At 36.4% G+C, this 20,785-nt stretch overlaps 1 long non-coding RNA gene across 1 annotated transcript in view; it reads left to right on the top strand.

Annotated features, from left to right (window-relative positions):
* Positions 1-5,997: 5,997 nt before the first annotated feature.
* Positions 5,998-20,785, top strand: part of LOC133659708 (uncharacterized) — a 44,595-nt gene continuing 29,807 nt past the window's right edge. The window contains exons 1-2 of the long non-coding RNA XR_009827705.1: positions 5,998-6,087; positions 6,170-6,261. This is a non-coding gene — a long non-coding RNA (uncharacterized LOC133659708). The remainder of the gene's footprint in view (positions 6,088-6,169; positions 6,262-20,785) is intronic.

The raw sequence follows: 20,785 nt of genomic DNA, 5'->3' as shown, positions 1-20,785 counted from the left end.
AGAAATGTCAAGACCACATTATGAAAAAATTACTTTTGAAAAATAATTGGAAAAAATGTCAAAACAAAACAGAAATAGGAATGAGCTTGTAATATTTTTTCCATAGTCGAAAAATTATACAATAACAGAAAACAACAAAGAATATATTACTAAAATATTGTTGAATTTTATTTTAATTTTATGAAATAAATTGAACTTAAGATGAAGCCACAATTTAAAAAAAAATAAAATACAGTGTTTTCGAGGTGTAAAATCATTCAATGTTGGACAAACAGCAGCTAAGCTAATATAAGCACAGCTTAAAGAGACTATTTCTTTGTTGTGGACGGAACAGCGAAGAGGACGACAAGAATGTCGGCGCTTGGTGCTGCATAATGTTGCAAAATAGGACACACGCTTGAAAGAAGGAATTATCTTTCAAAGGGATGAATTTATTTTCTTTTTTTTTCTTTTCTTTTTTACAAAATAAAAAATGTATGTGGAATAACAGCACTTGTTTTATGTTTAAGTAGAGCACATGAAAATTGATTGAGAAATAAGCAAGTTATGATACTTTTTGTAAGTGAACGTTTTCTACATTTTTAACATATTGTTTTTGGCAAAATGACTGCCACACTGCAAAAAGTCAGTGTTCAAAAACAAGGGAAAAAAACCCAACTAAAATTAGGGGTATTTTACTTGAACTAAGCAAAATTTTCTGCCAATAGAACAAGAAAATGTGGCTTGTCAAGACTTTCCAAAACAAGTCAAATGAGCTAACCTCAATGAACCCAAAAATACCTTAAAATAAGTATATTCTCACTAATAACAAGTGCACTTTTCTTGGTAGAAAAAAGAGATATATGTTGAAAAATAATCTTAAATGAGGTAAATGCTAGTGCCATTATCTTGACATAAGGATATGCGCTCGGCATTACATTTTTTGAAACCAGCAAACTTACACTAAACACTAATTTATTGTTCTTAATGGAAAAGCAAAAAGGCAACGCTCAGGCAAATCATATGGTCTAAAAATGCATTTTCCCATCAATAACATGACATCATCGCGCCAAGTGCGTGCTCTTTCAGTCAATTAGTGAGCAAGGAATATAGTATATATCAGGGGTCACCAACGCGGTGCCCGCGGGCACCAGGTAGCCCGTAAGGACCAGATGAGTAGCCCGCTGGCCTGTTCTAAAAATAGCTCAAATAGCAGCACTTACCAGTGAGCTGCCTCTATTTTTAAAATTTTATTTATTTACTAGCAAGCTGGTCTCGCTTTGCTCGACATTTTTAATTCTAAGAGAGACAAAACTCAAATAGAATTTGAAAATCCAAGAAAATATTTTAAAGACTTGGTCTTCACTTGTTTAAATAAATTCATTATTTTTTTTACTTTGCTTCTTATAACTTTCAGAAAGACAATTTTAGAGAAAAAATACAACCTTAAAAATGATTTTAGGATTTTTAAACACATATACCTTTTTACCTTTTAAATTCCTTCCTCTTCTTTCCTGACAATTTAAATCAATGTTCAAGTACATTTTTTTTTTTATTGTAAAGAATAATAAATAAATGTTAATTTAATTCTTCATTTTAGCTTCTGTTTTTTCGACGAAGAATATTTGTGAAATATTTCTTCAAACTTATTATGATTAAAATTCAAAAAAATTATTCTGGCAAATTTAGAAAATCTGTAGAATCAAATTGAAATCTTATTTCAAAGTCTTTTGAATTTATTTTAAAAATTTTGTTCTGGAAAATCTAGAAGAAATAATGATTTGTCTTTGTTAGAAATATAGCTTGGTCCAATTTGTTATATATTCTAACAAAGTGTAGATTGGATTTTAACCTATTTAAAACACGTCATCAAAATTCTGAAATTAATCTTAATCAGGAAAAATTACTAATGATGTTCCATAAATTATTTTTTTAATTTTTTCAAAAAGATTCAAATTAGCTAGTTTTTCTCTTCTTTTTTTCGGTTGAATTTTGAATTTTAAAGAGTCGAAATTGAAGATAAACTATGTTTCAAAATTTAATTGTCATTTTTTTCGTGTTTTCTCTTCTTTTAAACCGTTCAATTAAGTGTAAATATCATTAATTATCAATAATAACATAGAGTTAAAGGTAAATTGAGCAAATTGGCTATTTCTGGCAATTTATTTAAGTGTGTATCAAACTGGTAGCCCTTCGCATTAATCACTACCCAAGAAGTAGCTCTTGCTTTCAAAAAGGTTGGTGACCCCTGGTATATGCTGTATATTAGAGATGCGCGGTTTGCGGACACAACCGCGGACTCCGCGGATAATCCGCGGGTCGGGCGGATGCATGACGAAAAAAATTGATTTTAAATAGATTGGGGCGGGTGGCGGTTGAACCAATTCAGGAAAAAAAAATACATACCGTATTTTTCGGACTATAAGTCGCAGTTTTTTTCATAGTTTGGCCATGGGTGCGACGTATACTCCGGAGCGACTTATGTGTGAAATTATTAACACATTATTGTAAAATATCAAATAATATTATTTATCTCATTCGCGTCAGCGACGAAGCAAATGGCAGCCATCGTCGCACACACGCCAACCAATAAGAATTCGGCGGGGGCAGGTCATGGCAGAGATGCATTGTGGGTTTTGGAATGCTAACTGCTATATGCTATACGCTACTGCCGGAGCTATTAAAATGGACCACATCAACGTTGGCGGTAACTAGAGATGTCCGATAATATCGGTCTGCCGATATTATCGGCCGATAAATGCGTTAAAATGTAATATCGGAAATTATCGGTATCGTTTTTTTAATTATCAGTATCGTTTTTTTGTTTTTTTTTTTGTTTTTTTTAATTAAATCCACATAAAAAACACAAGATACACAAAAGGGTTGTTTCTCTCTGTTATTAATATTCTGCTTCCTACATTATATATCAATATATATCAATACAGTCTGCAAGGGATACAGTCCGTAAGCACACATGATTGTGCGTGCTGCTGCTCCACTAATAATACTAACCTTTAACAGTTAATTTGACACATTTTCATTAATTACTAGCTTCTATGTAACTGTTTTTATATTGTTTTACTTTCTTTTTTATTCAAGAAAATGTTTTTAATTGATTTATCTTATTTTATTTGATTCATTTTTTTAAAAAGTACCTTATCTTCACCATACCTGGTTGTCCAAATTACGCATTGAATGTTTCTGCTGCATTGGATCAGTCTCATTTCTGCCTTGCATCGTCTATATTAGATATATAACAACGGGTGGGTGGCGGGCGGTTGTGGTTTTGATAAAATGTTAGTTCGGGTGGATGGCGGATGGATGACGACTTTTGTGATGCGGTTGCGGATGAAATAATTGCCTATCCGCGCATCTCTACTGTATATATAAATATATACATACATTTTTATTGTCATTTTGAAGAATTTATCTGAATGTGCATGAACTATTTCTGTTCAAAATTGTTTTGAAATGTCACATGTTAAATGTTGAAATATTAACTGTCAGTTTAATTATGAGACACAATTGTGTCAAAGTCATGTTTTTTTAAGTAAGAAATGATGACTTTAAAAATTAGTTTTATACTTGTGAGTAGGGATGTCCGATAATGGCTTTTTGCCGATATCCGATATTCCGATATTGTCCAACTCTTTAATTACCGATACCAATATCAACCGATACCGATATCAACCGATATATGCAGTCGTGGAATCAACACATTATTATGCCTAATTTGGACAACCAGGTATGGTGAAGATAAGGTACTTTTAAAAAAAAAATTGTAAAATAAGATAAATAAATAAAAAACATTTTCTTGAATAAAAAAAGAAAGTACAACAATATAAAAACAGTTACATAGAAACTAGTAATTAATGAAAATTTGTAAAATTAACTGTTAAAGGTTAGTACTATTAGTGGAGCAGCAGCACGCACAATCATGTGTGCTTACGGACTGTATCCCTTGCGGACTGTATTGATATATATTGATATATAATATAGGAAGCAGAATATTAATAACAGAAAGAAACAACCCTTTTGTGTGAATGAGTGTAAATGGGGGAGGGAGGTTTTTTGGGTTGGTGCACTAATTGTACGTGTATCTTGTGTTTTTTATGTTGATTTAATTAAAAAAAACAACAACAAAAAACCAAAAAAACCAAAAACGATACCGATAATAAAAAAACCGATACCGATAATTTCCGATATTACATTTTAACGCATATATCGGCATCTCTACTTGTGAGTGTTGATGACACAGCTTTGCAACAGTTGATATTCTAGTTTCAAGCATGTTTTACTCAATATAGGTCATCAAATCTCAGCAACAAGCTGTAATATCTTACTGAGATCATTTAGGACCAAAACACTTAAAACAAGTAAAACACTCTAACATAAAATCTGCTCAGTGAGAAGAATTATCTTATCAGACAGAAAATAAGCAAATATCAGCCTTATTTGAGATATTTCATCTTACTTAGATTTCACTTTTTACAGTGCACGCAGACACATTGCTCATTGACTTACTTTTATACAATCATATTCTACTTATTTCCGTGTAACACTTTTGTTTTCCGTGCTGTTTGATGTTGAAGCGTTTTCTGAATATTGTTTATGTCATGATATCCATAAGCCAACCTTAAAGGCCTACTGAAACCTACTACTACTGACCACGCAGTCTGATAGTTTATATATCAATGATGAAATCTTAACATTGCAACACATGCCAATACGGCCGGGTTAACTTATAAAGTGACATTTTAAATTTCCCGGGAAATATCCGGCTGAAACGTCGCGGTATGATGACGTATGCGCGTGACGAAGTCCGAGTAACGGAAGTTATGGTACCCCGTAGAATCCTATACAAAAAGCTCTGTTTTCATTTCATAATTCCACAGTATTCTGGACATCTTTTGCAATTTGTTTAATGAACAATGAAGGCTGCAAAGAAGACAGTTGTAGGTGGGATCAGTGTATTAGCAGCGGACTACAGCAACACAACCAGGAGGACTTTGTTGGAGCGCTAGCCGCGCTAGCCGCCGACCTCACCTTGACTTCCTACGTCTCTGGGCCGCCAAACGCATCGGGTGAAGTCCTTCGTCCTTCTGCCGATCGCTGGAACGCAGGTGAGCACGGGTGTTGATGAGTAGATGAGGGCTGGCTGGCGTAGGTGGAGAGCTAATGTTTTTAGCATAGCTCTGTGAGGTCCCGTTGCTAAGTTGCTAAGTTAGCTTCAATGGCGTCGTTAGCACAGCATTGTTAACCTTCGCCAGCCTGGAAAGCATTAACCGTGTATTTACATGTCCACGGTTTAATAGTATTGTTGATTTTCTATCTATCCTTCCAGTCAGGGGTTTATTTCTTTTGTTTCTATATGCAGTTAAAGCACGATGCTATCACGTTAGCTCGTAGCTTAAGCATTTCGCCGATGTATTGTCGTGGAGATAAAAGGCACTGAATGTCCATTTCGCGTGCTCGACTCTCATTTTCAAGAGGATATAGTATCCCAGGTGGTTTAAAATACAAATCCGTGGTCCACAATAAAAAAAGGAGAGTGTGGAATCCAATGAGCCAGCTTGTACCTAAGTTACGGTCAGAGCGAAAAAAGATACGTCCATCACTGCCTCTCAAGTCCTTCACTGTAACGTTCCTCATCTACGAATCTTTCATCCTCGCTCAAATTAATGGGGTAATCATCACTTTCTCGGTCCGAATCTCTCTCGCTCCATTGTAAACAACGGGGAATTGTGAGGAATACTAGCTCCTGTGACGTCACGCTACTTCCGCTACAGGCAAGGCTTTTTTTTTATCAGCGAGCAAAAGTTGCGAACTTTATCGTCGATTTTCTCTATTAAATCCTTTCAGCAAAAATATGGCAATATCGCGAAATGATCAAGTATGACACATAGAATGGATCTGCTATTCCCGTTTAAATAAAAAAAAATCATTTCAGTAGGCCTTTAAAGGGCTGATAGTGGCTGAGGTTAGCGTTAGCGTTAGCACGCTCGCTCTGACCTCCATGCTAAAGCCATGAAAAGGCTCCTTTTCAACCAAAATATTTAGCCAGTAAAAATTATTCTGTTTTCCTCACCGATTAGAAGGATACGTTTGGTATGTAGGACGCCGCAATGCGTGCGAGAGACTTCTTGTTTTAACCTACTTACACTGACAACATTTGCCTTCTTCTTTCCAGTAAATCCTCCTCGCCGGCGCGCCGAGCAGGTGAAAACAAACGCCGGGGGGATTATTAGGCGGGTGAACTCTCGACCCGGCCGCCTCCCAACGGTGAGTTTGTCACGACAAATAACATTCATTTCTTTATTTGGCCGCCGCATAAACATGCGGGCTAATCCTGTTAGCGTGCTAGCAGGGCAACAGGAAGGCGAGTGTGAGAATTAGGATTGGAGGACTAAAATACCACTTTGGTGTATTTTTTTTCTTGTCTAAACATTGATATGGAAACGATAAAAAAGGTTATGGAAGAGACCATTAATGCATATTAGTAACCTATCATTTCAAACAGGTACATTCCAATCAAAATGAAAATAGCTAACGTTGCACCAATTTATAAGACTTTTGATTGATTGATTGATTGAAACTTTTATTAGTAGATTGCACAGTACAGTACATATTCCGTACAATTGACCACTAAATGGTAACACCCCAATAAGTTTTCCCACTTGTTTAAAGGCCTACTGAAATGAATTTTTTAAAATTTAAACGGGAATAGCAGATCCATTCTATGTGTCATACTTGATCATTTCGCGATATTGCCATATTTTTGCTGAAAGGATTTAGTAGAGAAAATCGACGATAAAGTTCGCAACTTTTGCTCGCTGATAAAAAAAAACCTTGCCCCTACCGGAAGTAGCGTGACGTCACAAGCGGTAGTGCTGCTCACAATTCCCCGTTGTTTACAATGGAGCAAGAGATATTAGGAGCGAGAAAGTGACGATTACCCCATTAATTTGAGCGAGGATGAAAGATTTGTGGATGAGGAACGTTAGAGTGACAGACTAGAATGCAGTTCAAGAGATATCTTTTTTCGCTCTGACCGTAACTTAGGAACAAGCTGTCTCATTGGAATCCACACTCCCTCCTTTTTCTATTGTGGATCACGGATTTGGATTTTAAACCACCTCGGATACTATATCCTCTTGAAAATGAGAGTCGAGAAGGCGAAATGGACATTCACAGTGACTTTTATCTCCACGACAATACATCGACGAAGCTCTTAGCATGAGCTAACGTGATAGCATCTGTCTCAAATGCAGATAGAAACCAAATAAATAAATCCCTGACTGGAAGGATAGACAGAAGATCAACAATACTACTATCAGGAGACACCGAACCAAACACTGGACATGTAAATACACGGTTAATGTGTATTCGACGCCTGTCGAAGCCTAGCAATGCTGTTGCTAGCGACGCTAACTTAACAACGGGACCTTTTCAGAGTTATGATAAAAACATTAGCGCTCCACCTACGCCAGCCAGCCCTCATCTGCTCATCAACACCCGTGCTCACCTGCGTTCCAGCGATCGACGATGCGGTCGGCGGCCCGGAGACGTAGGAAGTCAAGGTGAGTTCGCCGGCGCTAGTGTCCGCTATCCAACAAAGTCCTGTGTTGCTACAGCCAGCCGCTAATACACCGATCCCACCTACAACGTTCTTCTTCGCAGCCTCCATTGTTCATTAAACAAATTGCAAAAGATTCACCAACACAGATGTCCAGAATACTGTGGAATTTTGTCGAAGAAAACAGAGCTCTGTGTATTGTGTCCAAAAGGGTCCAAACACTTCCGTGGACCTCGCGACGTCACGCGCATACGTCATCCTCCAAAGGCGTTTTGAACCGGAAGTTTAGCGGGAAATTTAAAATGTCACTTTATAATGTATTGGCATGTGTTGCAATGTTAAAGGCCTACTGAAATGATTTTTTTAAAATTTAAACGGGAATAGCAGATCCATTCTATGTGTCATACTTGATCATTTCGCGATATTGCCATATTTTTGCTGAAAGGATTTAGTAGAGAAAATCGACGATAAAGTTCGCAACTTTTGCTCGCTGATAAAAAAAAGCCTTGCCTGTACCGGAAGTAGCGTGACGTCACAGGAGCTAGTATTCCTCACAATTCCCCGTTGTTTACAATGGAGCGAGAGAGATTCGGACCGAGAAAGTGATGATTACCCCATTAATTTGAGCGAGGATGAAAGATTCGTAGATGAGGAACGTTACAGTGAAGGACTTGAGAGGCAGTGATGGACGTATCTTTTTTCGCTCTGACCGTAACTTAGGTACAAGCTGGCTCATTGGATTCCACACTTTCTCCTTTTTCTATTGTGGATCACGGATTTGTATTTTAAACCACCTGGGATACTATATCCTCTTGAAAATGAGAGTCGAGAACGCGAAATGGACATTCAGTGCCTTTTATCTCCACGACAATACATCGGCAAAATGCTTTAGCTACGAGCTAACGTGATAGCATCGTGCTTTAACTGCATATAGAAACAAAAAAATAAACCCCTGACTGGAAGGATAGATAGAAAATCAACAATACTATTAAACCGTGGTTAACAATGCTGTGCTAACGACGCCATTGAAGCTAACTTAGCAACTTAGCAACTTAGCAACTTAGCAACGGGACCTCACAGAGCTATGCTAAAAACATTAGCTCTCCACCTACGCCAGCCAGCCCTCATCTACTCATCAACACCCGTGCTCACCTGCGCTCCAGCGATCGGCAGAAGGACGAAGGACTTCACCCGATGCGTTTGGCGGCCCGGAGACGTAGGAAGTCAAGGTGAGGTCGGCGGCTAGCGCGGCTAGCGCGGTTAGCGCGGCTAGCGCTCCAACAAAGTCCTCCTGGTTGTGTTGCTGTAGTCCGCTGCTAATACACCGATCCCACCTACAACTGTCTTCTTTGCAGCCTTCACTGTTCATTAAACAAATTGCAAAAGATGTCCAGAATACTGTGGAATTATGAAATGAAAACAGAGCTTTTTTAGTATTTTTAGAATGTGCCGTGGGCCTTTAAAACATTAGCTGTGGGCCGCAAATGGTAAAAAATTAAAAAAAAAAAATTATAATCTGCGTCCTTTCTGATTTCAATGCGTTAAAAAGACACAAAAAGTGCGTTAACGCCAACACTGGTTGACAGTGTAACAAAATAAGTCACACATATATTCTGTAACATTCACAGTTTTGGAAAAAAAAGTGCAGAGGTAGAAATATTCAACATAACCTCTTGTATATAATGTAAACATAAATAATGCCTCAAAACAAGTTAATTAAATTTAAACAAAAAACAGCAGACGAGCTCTCGCCCTGCACAGCTGTTTTGGGCTTTGTAGTGTCCATATGGGCTTGTAGATCTTTATTTGCCACAGATACATACGTTGCTGCTTTGCACACAGTACATTCTGCTTCCCATGTGTCACGGCCAGGACCAAAACACAAATACTTTTCCCGCAAATCATCCGTGAAGTTGCATTTACGTTTCAGCATTGTTCTCATGTCTCTCTCCACTCACTAGCTCTCTCGCTCTGTGTCTCTGCCCCTCCCTCACCAATGTTGCTACGTGCGCGCACCTTCAGTTTTTTTTTTTTAACCCCTTATTAACTTAACCCTGAACGTACATTGAAAATACACGCAACACTAACTCAAAATGCCGGACATTTGAGGCATTTAAGAAACCCCGCCCGGACAGCCCCCGCAAAAGAGGACATGTCCGGGGAAAAGAGGACGTATGGTCAGCCTATATTATCTTGACATAATGATATGCGTTCACAATACATTTCTTGAAAGCAGCAAACTTATACTAAAAACTAATTTATTGTTCTTAATGGAAAGGCAACAAGGCAAGCGCTTGTTACTCTCGGGGTCTCCTAGCCGCTCAGGCAAATCATATGGCCTAAAAATGCATTTTTCCATGGATAACATGACATCATCGCGCCAAGTGCGTGCTCTTTCAGTCAATTAGTGCGCATATATACAGCCCGGCCCCAGGACAACATTTTTTTAATTGTAATTTTGAAGAATTTATCTGAATGTGCATGAACTATTTCTGCTCAAAATTGTTTAAAATGTTAAATGTTTAAATATTAACTGTCAGTTTACTGTACTGTACCAACTGTACTACTACATGAGTACCTATTTTCTATTGTTTCATTGAAAATAAAACAGCAAAGTCCATTTGGCTGTCATCTGTTTTAATTATGAGACACAATTGTGTCAAAGTCATGATTTTTTTATTTCGTGCTTGAAATAAGAAATGATGACTTTAAAAAAGTAGTTTTATACTTGTGAGTGTTGATGACACAGCTTTGCAACACTTGATATTCTAGTTTCAAGCATGTTTTACTCAATATAGGTCGGGGGTCGGCAACCCGCGGCTTTAGCGCCGCCCTAGTGGCTCTCTGGAGATTTTTCAAAAATGTATGAAGAATGGAAAAAGATGAGGGGAAAAAAAATCTATTTTTTTGTTTAGTATGGTTTCTGTAGGAGGACAAACATGACACAAACCTCCCTAATTGTTATAAATCACACTGCTTATATTAAACATGCTTCATTGATTCGAGTATTTGGCGAGCGCCGTTTTGTCCTACTAATTTTGGCGGTCCTTGAACTCACCTTAGTTTGTTTACAATGTATAACTTTCTCCGACTTTCTAGGACGTGTTTTTATGCCACTTTTTTTCTGTCTCATTTTGTCCACCACACTTTCAACGTTGTGCATGAGTGCACAAAGGTGAGTTTTGTTGATGTTATTGACTTGTGTGGAGTGCTAATCAGACATATTTGGTCACTGCATGACTGCAAGCTAATCGATGCTAACATGCTATTTAGGCTAGCGATATGTACATATTACATCATTATGCCTCATTTGTAGCTATATTTGAGGTCATTTAGTTTCCTTTAAGTCCTCTTAATTAAATGTATATCTCATGACACATGTAATATGGCTTTTAATTTCAGGTAGCCCGTAAGGACCAGATGAGTAGCCCGCTGGCCTGTTCTAAAAATAGCTCAAATAGCAGCACTTACCAGTGAGCTGCCTCTATTTTTTTAATTGTATTTATTTACTAGCAAGCTGGTCTCGCTTCGCCCGACATTTTTAATTCTAAGAGAGACAAAACTCAAATAGAATTTGAAAATACAAGAAAATATTTTAAAAACTTGGTCTTCACTTGTTTAAATAAATTCATTAATTTTTTTACTTTGCTTCTTCTAACTTTCAGAAAGACAATTTTAGAGAAAAAAATACAACCTTAAAAATGATTTTAGGATTTTCAAACACATATACCTTTTTACCTTTTAAATTCCTTCCTCTTCTTTCCTGACAATTTCAATCAATGTTCAAGTAAATTATTTTTTTTTATTGTAAAGAATAATCAATACATTTTAATTTAATTTTTCATTTTAGCTTTTGTTTTTTCGAAGAAGAATATTTGTGAAATATTTCTTCAAACTTATTATGATTAAAATTCAAAAAAGTTATTCTGGCAAATCTAGAAAATCTGTAGAATCAAATTTAAATCTTATTTCAAAGTCTTTTGAATTTCTTTTAAAAATTTTGTTCTGGAAAATCTAGAAGAAATAATGATTTGTCTTTGTTAGAAATATAGCTTGGTCCAATTTGTTATATATTCTAACAAAGTGTAGATTGGATTTTAACCTATTTAAAACATGTCATCAAAATCCTAAAATTAATCTTAATCAGGAAAAATTACTAATGATGTTCCATAAATTCTTTTAAAAAATTTTTCAAAAAGATTCGAATTAGCTAGTTTTTCTCTTCTTTTTTTCGGTTGAATTTTGAATTGTAAAGAGTCGAAATTGAAGATAAACTCAGTTTCAAAATTTAATTGTCATTTTTTTCCTGTTTTCTCCTCTTTTAAACCGTTCAATTAAGTGTAAATATCATTAATTATTAATAATAACATAGAGTTAAAGGTAAATTGAGCAAATTGGCTATTTCTGGCAATTTATTGAAGTGTGTATCAAACTGGTAGCCCTTCGCATTAATCACTACCCAAGAAGTAGCTCTTGGTTTCAAAAAGGTTGGTGACCCCTGCTATAGACTATATAGCAGTGGTCCCCAACCACCGGGCCGCGGCCCGGTACCGGTCCGTGGCCCGGTACCGGTCCGTGGACCGATTGGTACCGGGCCGCACAAGAAATTAAAAAAAAAAAAAAAAAAAAAAGTTTTAATTTTTTTTAATTTTTTATTAAATCAACATAAAAAACACAATATATACATTATATATCAATATAGATCAATACAGTCTGCAGGGATACAGTCCGTAAGCACACATGATTGTATTTCTTTATGGGGGAAAAAAATAAAAAATAAAAAATATGTTTTTAAATACCCCCCTCCCCCACCGGTCCGTGGGACAAATTTTCAAGCGTTGACCGGTCCGCAGCTACAAAAAGGTTGGGGACCACTGCTATATAGTATATACCGCATGTTATTTTTGTACAACAACAACTTCAGCTGTCGAAAGTTCTAAGGTACAAATTCAACAAGTACAACATTAGCACGGACGGTATAGCCAAGTTGTGGTTAAGAAGGTGGATTTTTGTTCCTTATATTTACCAGAAACGAAGTGATCCGAACACACGACCCGGGACTTTGGGGGACTCCAGTGAGAACCGTCCTCGTTTTCCCGGTGTAAAGCTGCGAGCCATTTGTCTCGTCTCTGTGGGCTTTTATCACGCTTTGGCAGAACAAAATACGACCTTTGTTTTCCCTGTTTCCAGTTGTGGTTAGCACAACCAAAAACAACACAGTTTTTCGGCATTTTGGAGGCAGAATGACGGGTTTAACCAGCGTAGGTCGACAGGTTAAAGAGTAATGGCAACGGTTTGTTTTCAACGCCAGTCTGGTTGCTATGGCTCGAAGAACCCGTATGTAGCTCAGTTGCCCGGATGTCGGCCCTCACCCGTATGGCTCTTTCAACATTTTGGGTTGCCGACCCCTGATATAGGTCATCAAATCTCAGCAACAAGCTGTAATATCTTACTGATATCATTTAGGACCAAAACCCTTAAAACAAGTAAAACCCTCTAACATAAAATCTGCTTAGTGAGAAGAATGATCTTATCAGACAGAAAATAAGCAAATATCACCCTTATTTGAGATATTTCATCTTACTTAGATTTCACTTTTTGCAGTGTGGATGTTCCAAATAAACTCAACTCAACTCAAACATGACAAAACATAAATAAGGAAACCAACAAAAGTGTAGCACATGTTGTTAGAGGCATGAGAAATGTTTGGTAAAGAGCAGAAAATGTGTGCATGTCACAAAAACAACATTTATTTGGGAGAAAAGTTGTGCATCCAGTTTATTTCCGGAGGTAGTCTATGTCCAAACACAGACCACCTATTGAGCACCCGGGGGTTTATTGCTGTTCAAACCTCAGTTTCGGCTGAGCCCTTTTGTTCTAATCTACACGCAAGGTCAGCTGACCCTGACATCTTAATAAAGACTCAACTTGTCTTCTTCCTGGATGTCTTCACCCGTAAAGCCCGTCGGCACTCCTCCGCTCCATCCTCCCCTCGTTCCTCCTCCTGTTTCGCTTCACCCTTCTTTCACGTCAGGTGGGGTTTTTTTTTTTTTTTTTTTTGAAGAGCGTCTGAGGGTCTCTGCTCAGGTTTCACCCTGCCCAGCCCCCTCCTCCAGGGTCAGAGGTCACACATGAGAGAGAAGGGAATGAAAAGGACCTCTGGTGTGATTTACGAGCCGACGCCGACATAGCATCAAATGGAGATATAAGATATATAGCGTCGAGAGGACACATAAGACACATGGGATACATGGGATTTACCAGGTCTTTTCAGACCCTCAGTTAATGTCGAAATACAGGGAATTCTGGATGTGTCCGACCGGGAACTCTCTAATAACTAAAGTTCCTTGGGTGAATAATGTAAACTCACTACACCGGTATGTTTTAGTGCTTTCATGGTGAGTTTACGGCTCTGTAAAAATTGAAATCTAAGTAAGATGAAATATCTCAAATAAGGGTGATATTTGCTTATTTTCTGTCTGATAAGATCATTTTTCTCACTAAGCATATTTTATTCTACAGTGTTTTACTTGTTTTAAGTGTTTTGCTCCTAAATGATCTCAGTAAGATATTACAGCTTGTTGCTGAGATTTGATGACCTATATTGAGTAAAACATGCTTGAAACTAGAATATCAACTGTTGCAAAGCTGTGTCACAAACACTCGCAAGTATAAAACTACTTTTTTAAAGTCATCACTTCTTATTTCAAGCATGACAAAAATAAAAAAATCATGACTTTGACACAATTGTGCCTCATAATTAAAACAGATGACAGCCAAATGGACTTTGCTGTTTTATTTTCAATGAAACAATAGAAAAGAGGTACTCATATAGTAGTACAGTTGGCACAGTACAGTAAACTAACAGTTAATATTTAAAACATTTGACATTTCAAACAATTTGGAACAGAAATAGTTCATGCACATTCAGATAAATTCTTCAAAATTTGGCTTGGGGCCAGACTGTATATATATATATATATATATATATATATATATATATATATATATATATATATATATATATATATATATATATGTTCAAAAGTTTGGGGTCACCCAAACAATTTTGTGGAATAGCCTTCATTTCTAAGAACAACAATAGACTGTCGAGTTTCAGATGAAAGTTCTCTTTTTCTGGCCATTTTGAGCGTTTAATTGACCCCACAAATGTGATGCTCCAGAAACTCAATCTGCTCAAAGGAAGGTCCGTTTTGTAGCTTCTGTAACGAGCTAAAGTGTTTTCAGATGTGTGAACATGATTGCACGAGGGTTTTCTAATCATCAATTAGCCTTCTGAGCCAATGAGCAAACACATTGTACCATTAGAACACTGGAGTGATAGTTGCTGGAAATGGGCCTCTATACACCTATGTAGATATTGCACCAAAAACCAGACATTTGCAGCTAGAATAGTCATTTACCACATTAGCAATGTATAGAGTGTATTTCTTTAAAGTTAAGACTAGTTTAAAGTTATCTTCGTTGAAAAGTACAGTGCTTTTCCTTCAAAAATAAGGACATTTCAATGTGACCCCAAACTTTTGAACGGTAGTGTATAATATATATATATATATATATATATATATATATATATATATATATATATATATATATATATATATATATATATATATATATATATATATATATATATATATATATATATATATATATATATATATATATATATATATATATATATATATATATATATATATATATATATATATATATATATATATATATAGAGGAGACCCCGAGAGTAACAAGCGCTTGCCTTGTTGCCTTTCCATTAAGAACAATAAATTAGTTTTTAGTATAAGTTTGCTGGTTTCAAGAAATGTAATGCCGAGCGCATATCATTATGTCAAGATAATGGCACTAGCATTTACTTCCTTTAAGAATATTTTTCAACATATTGAGCAAAAAGGTCTCATTTATTTTTTTTTCTACCAAGAAAAGTGCACTTGTTATTAGTGAGAATATACTTATTTGAAGCTATTTTTGGATTCATTGAGGTTAGCTAATTCGACACACGACATGGGAAAATATTAACCGCTTTAAACATGACTTAAGGATTAAGAAAGAACACTTAAAAATATCTCATTCTCACAGTTGTCAAGTATGTTGTGGCAAAAATACTCAAGAAAAAGTTGCAAGTAGAGATGTCCGATAATATTGGCCTGCCGATATTATCGGCCGATATATGCGTTAAAATGTAATATCGGAAATTATCGTTATCAGTTTTTTTATTATCGGTATCGTTTTTTTTTTTTTTTTTTTTTTTTTTTTTTTAATTAAATCAACATAAAAAACACAAGATACACTTACAATTAGTGCACCAACCCAAAAAACCTCCCTCCCCCATTTACACTCATTCACACAAAAGGGTTGTTTCTTTCTGTTATTAATATTCTGGTTCCTACATTATATATCAATATATATCAATACAGTCTGCAAGGGATACAGTCCGTAAGCACACATGATTGTGCGTGCTGCTGGTCCACTAATAGTACTAACCTTTAACAGTTAATTTTACTCATTTTCATTCATTACTAGTTTCTATGTAACTGTTTTTATATTGTTGTACTTTCTTTTTTATTCAAGAAAATGTTTTTTATTTATTTATCTTATTTTACTAATTTTTTAAAAAAAAGTACCTTATCTTCACCATACCTGGTTGTCCAAATTAGGCATAATAATGTGTTAATTCCACGACTGCATATATCGGTTGATATCGGTATCGGTTGATATCGGTATCGGTAATTAAAGAGTTGGACAATATCGGAATATCGGATATCGGCAAAAAGCCATTATCGGACATCCCTAGTTGCAAGTCAAGTTTTTAGACACGCCCCAACTGTGTCCAACCAATCAGGGGTAAGCAGCATAGCTAGGGGAACTATTTGAAAGTTCCACCTCGCTCGTGGGAACAAAAAATATGTAATTCTTATTCATAATATTAATAATTCTTAGAAGACCTAATGAACGTAATTGGAACAAAAAACAGTTCTTAAGGAACTTTATTTACTCGGGTAAATGGGAAAGTTCCAGAAAAAGTGGAATAGGGCCTAAAAATTGCAGATTGATTGATTGATTGATTGAAACTTTTATTAGTAGATTGCACAGTACAGTACATATTCCGTACGATTGACCACTAAATGGTAACACCTGAATACGTTTTTCAACTTGTTTAAGTCGGGGTCCACGTTAATCAATTCATGGTAGAACTCACCCCAATTGTGTAGTTGACATTGTTATTCCCGGACAAGACTGGATGTTTATAGACTACCAAATAATGGACACTAAAACACACTTCAAAACAAAGCTATTTTCGAAAAACATGAAATAAAAGGTACAACTAGATGAGTGGAAGAATGTGGGATGTACTGCTCACAAGATAGCTTGAGTACACGGTTGGCTTGTGGTACGCCGGGGATGGGAGACCCAAAGTTGCTCCATAGTGAGCTTTCATTCTCCACCCACCGTCTCAACTGTTGCTGTCCAGGTGTGGTCCAGCTGTTGGATTTTGGAAAAATCCTGACGTAACTGTTAAACTTTTCCAGTCTTATGAAGTCGTGTCTCAGTCTGCGTCAAACAAATCTGGGGATGAAAAAGCAACACCAGTTAAAATCCAAGGCAGCTGGGATTTTTCTCGAGGATATTTGAACTTTATTACAAAAAGCATTTATTCAATTCCAGTGTTTGAACTATTGTGACTTTAAAGGCCTACTGAAAGCCACTACTACCGACCACGCAGTCTGATAGTTTATATATCAATGATGAAATCTTAACATTGCAACACATGCCAATACGGCCGGGTTAACTTATAAAGTGACATTTTAAATTTCCCGCCACTTCCGGTTGAAAAACTCCTTTGGATATGATTTATGCGCGTGACGTCACAAAATCCACGGAAGTGGTTGGACCCCATTGGACCCGATACAAAAGCCTCTTGTTTTCTTCGACAAAATTCCACAGTATTCTGGACATCTGTGTTGGTGAATCTTTTGCAATTTGTTTAATGAACAATGGAGGCTGCAAAGAAGAACGTTGTAGGTGGGATCGATCGGCGTATTAGCGGCTAAGTACAATACTTACAGCAACACAACAAGGACTACTTACTTAGCAGACGCCTTGCCGCCAAACCCACGGATGAAGTCCTTCGTCGCGCCGTCGATCGCTGGAACGCAGGTGAGCACGGCTGTTGATGGGAAGATGAGGGCTGGCTGGCGTAGGTGGAGCGCTAATGTTTTTATCATAGTTCTGTGAGGTCCGGTTGCTAAGTTGCTAAATTAGCCTTAGCGTCGTTAGCAACAGCATTGTTAAGCCTTACCAGGCTGAGAATTTTTAACCGTGTAGTTACATGTACATGGTTTAATAGTATTGTTGATCTTCTGTCTATCCTTCCAGTCAGGGATTTTTTTATTTTGTTTCTATCTGCATTTGAGACAGATGCTATCACGTTAGCTCATGCTACAGAGGTTCGTCGATGATGGGTGTCCTTCGTCGCGCCGTCGATCGCTGGAACGCAGGTGAGCACGGCTGTTGATGTAACCGTGTAGTTACATGTCCATGGTTTAATAGTATTGTTGATCTTCTGTCTATCCTTCCAGTCAGGGGTTTATTTCTTTTGTTTCTGTCTTCATTTGAGAACGATGCTATCACGTTAGCTCAGTAGCTAAGTGTGTCACCGATGTATTGTGGAGATAAAAGTCACTTTAAATGTCCATTTCGCGTGCTCGACTCTCATTTTCGAGAGGATATAGTATCCGAGGTGGTTTAAAATACAAATCCGTGATCCACAATAGAAAAAGGAGAGAGTGTGGAATCCAATGAGCCAGCTTGTACCTAAGTTACGGTCAGAGCGAAAAAAGACACGTCCATCACTGCCTCTCTAGTCCTTCACTGTAACGTTCCTCATCCACAAATCTTTCATCCTCGCTCAAATTAATGGGGTAATCGTCGCTTTGTCGCTCCGAATCTCTCTCGCTCCATTGTAAACAAAGGAAAATTGTGAGGAATACTAGCTCCTGTGACGTCACGCTACTTCCGGTACAGGCAAGGCTTTTTTTTATCAGCGAGCAAAAGTTGCGAACTTTATCGTCGATGTTCTCTACTAAATCCTTTCAGCAAAAATATGGCAATATCGCGAAATGATCAAGTATGACACATAGAATGGATCTGCTATTCCCGTTTAAATTTAAAAAATTCATTTCAGTAGGCCTTTAAATCTTTGGAATGTGTATACACGCTTGCATGAGACTATGCAATTGTCCCATGTTATGGTCTTTTTCACCATTTTTAAATAAGGATGTTCCAAAACAGTGAATTAGAAGTGTGTTGTCCATAGGGTTGCAAAGGGGTGGAAAGTTTCTGGTAAATTAAGCTCGGGAAGTTTGGAAATTTTGACCATTTTTTGATTCTTCAAAGTTGGACACCGTCCATCTTATTCTGCAGAATAAGATGAGAAGCTTGTAAAAGACTAATGCAATGCCACACACAGATATAAATAGTCAGCTAAACAATTGGAGTAGTCTTTAAAAATATTTGACAGATGGACAAATGAATAGAAATAGGCTGGATGAATAAATGAACAGTCAATCAGCATGCTAAATCAAACTATAAGCTACATTCTTGTACGACAACAGAATGGCTAGCAGAACAGAAAGCGGAGGAAACTACACCTTTTGATTTAGTATTTGCTAGTTGAACTTTACACATCACAAAAAAGGTCAATTCCGATCGCTAAAGTTGTTAGCATAAATGAATGGGATTTAACATAGAAAAAAAATTAGCATCACGGCTAACGGAGAAATATTTTGGGTTCATTATGAGACTGGTGGTGGTACATAAACCTAGCTAGCTAGAGATATTGGCCCCAAAATCATTGAACAAGTACAGGAACAGCTAGCTAGTTTGAGTGGAAGTCTGCTGGAGTAGTCTACAGTCATGCAGTAACAAGCAATTACACCTCTATTACACTTAAATACCATAGATCAAATATATGCACTGCACATGTGATGGAGGAATGCACAGTGCAGGGTTGAAACTCTACTGAATTTGCATGAAATCAGGTTGTTTTAGCTAATAATCATGCTGCAAGATTTAGCATGTTGCATTCAATGTTCATTCCCATTAATTTCCCATTAATTCCCGTTAATTCCCATATATTCCCGTTAATTCCCATGGAAAGTTTTCAACTTTGAATATTCCCGGAATTTTGCAAGCCTAGATGCCCATAATGTGGTTTTGATGGTGGAATTCAGACGGTTTAAACAAGCTTGGGATCAGAGTTGGTCAAGCTGCTTGGAAGATGTAGTGAGCTAAGTTACACATTGTTCTACATTAAAGGGCACTTTTTGGGAATTTTGCCCATCGTTCACAATCATTATGAAAGATGTGACGATGGATGGATTGTTTTTTAATGCATTCTAAATATTAAATAAATGCGATCAAAAATCTGCTTACAATGGAGCCTATGGTAGCCATTCAATTCTGCCTATAGAGACCCTAGAAAAACATCCTAACACCTTCATTGAGGTTTTATATGCATGATGTAAGTATATATGTAATGTAGTAACATTCATAATAACATGTAATATATTCATGATGTAAGTATATATGTCATGTAGTAACATTCATAATAACATGTAATATATACATGATGTAAGTATATATGTCATGTAGTAACATTCATAATAACATGTAATATATACATGATGTAAGTATATATGTCATGTAGTAACATTCATAATAACATGTAATATATACATGATGTAAGTATATATGTCATGTAGTAACATTCATAATAACATGTAATATATACATGATGTAAGTATATATGTCATGTAGTAAAATTCATAATAACATGTAATATATACATGATGTAAGTATATATGTCATGTAGTAACATTCATAATAACATGTAATATATACATGATGTAAGTGTTAATGTCATGTAGTAACATTCATAATAACATGTAATATATACATGATGTAAGTGTTAATGTCATGTAGTAACATTCATAATAACATGTAATATATACATGATGTAAGTATATATGTCATGTAGTAACATTCATAATAACATGTAATATATACATGATGTAAGTATATATGTCATGTAGTAACATTCATAATAACAAGTAATATATACATGATGTAAGTATATATGTCATGTAGTAACATTCATAATAACATGTAATATATACATGATGTAAGTAT

Source organism: Entelurus aequoreus, linkage group LG11, assembly GCF_033978785.1.
Source record: "Entelurus aequoreus isolate RoL-2023_Sb linkage group LG11, RoL_Eaeq_v1.1, whole genome shotgun sequence".
NCBI lineage: Eukaryota > Metazoa > Chordata > Actinopteri > Syngnathiformes > Syngnathidae > Entelurus > Entelurus aequoreus.
This window is presented reverse-complemented; position numbering and strand designations above follow the sequence as displayed.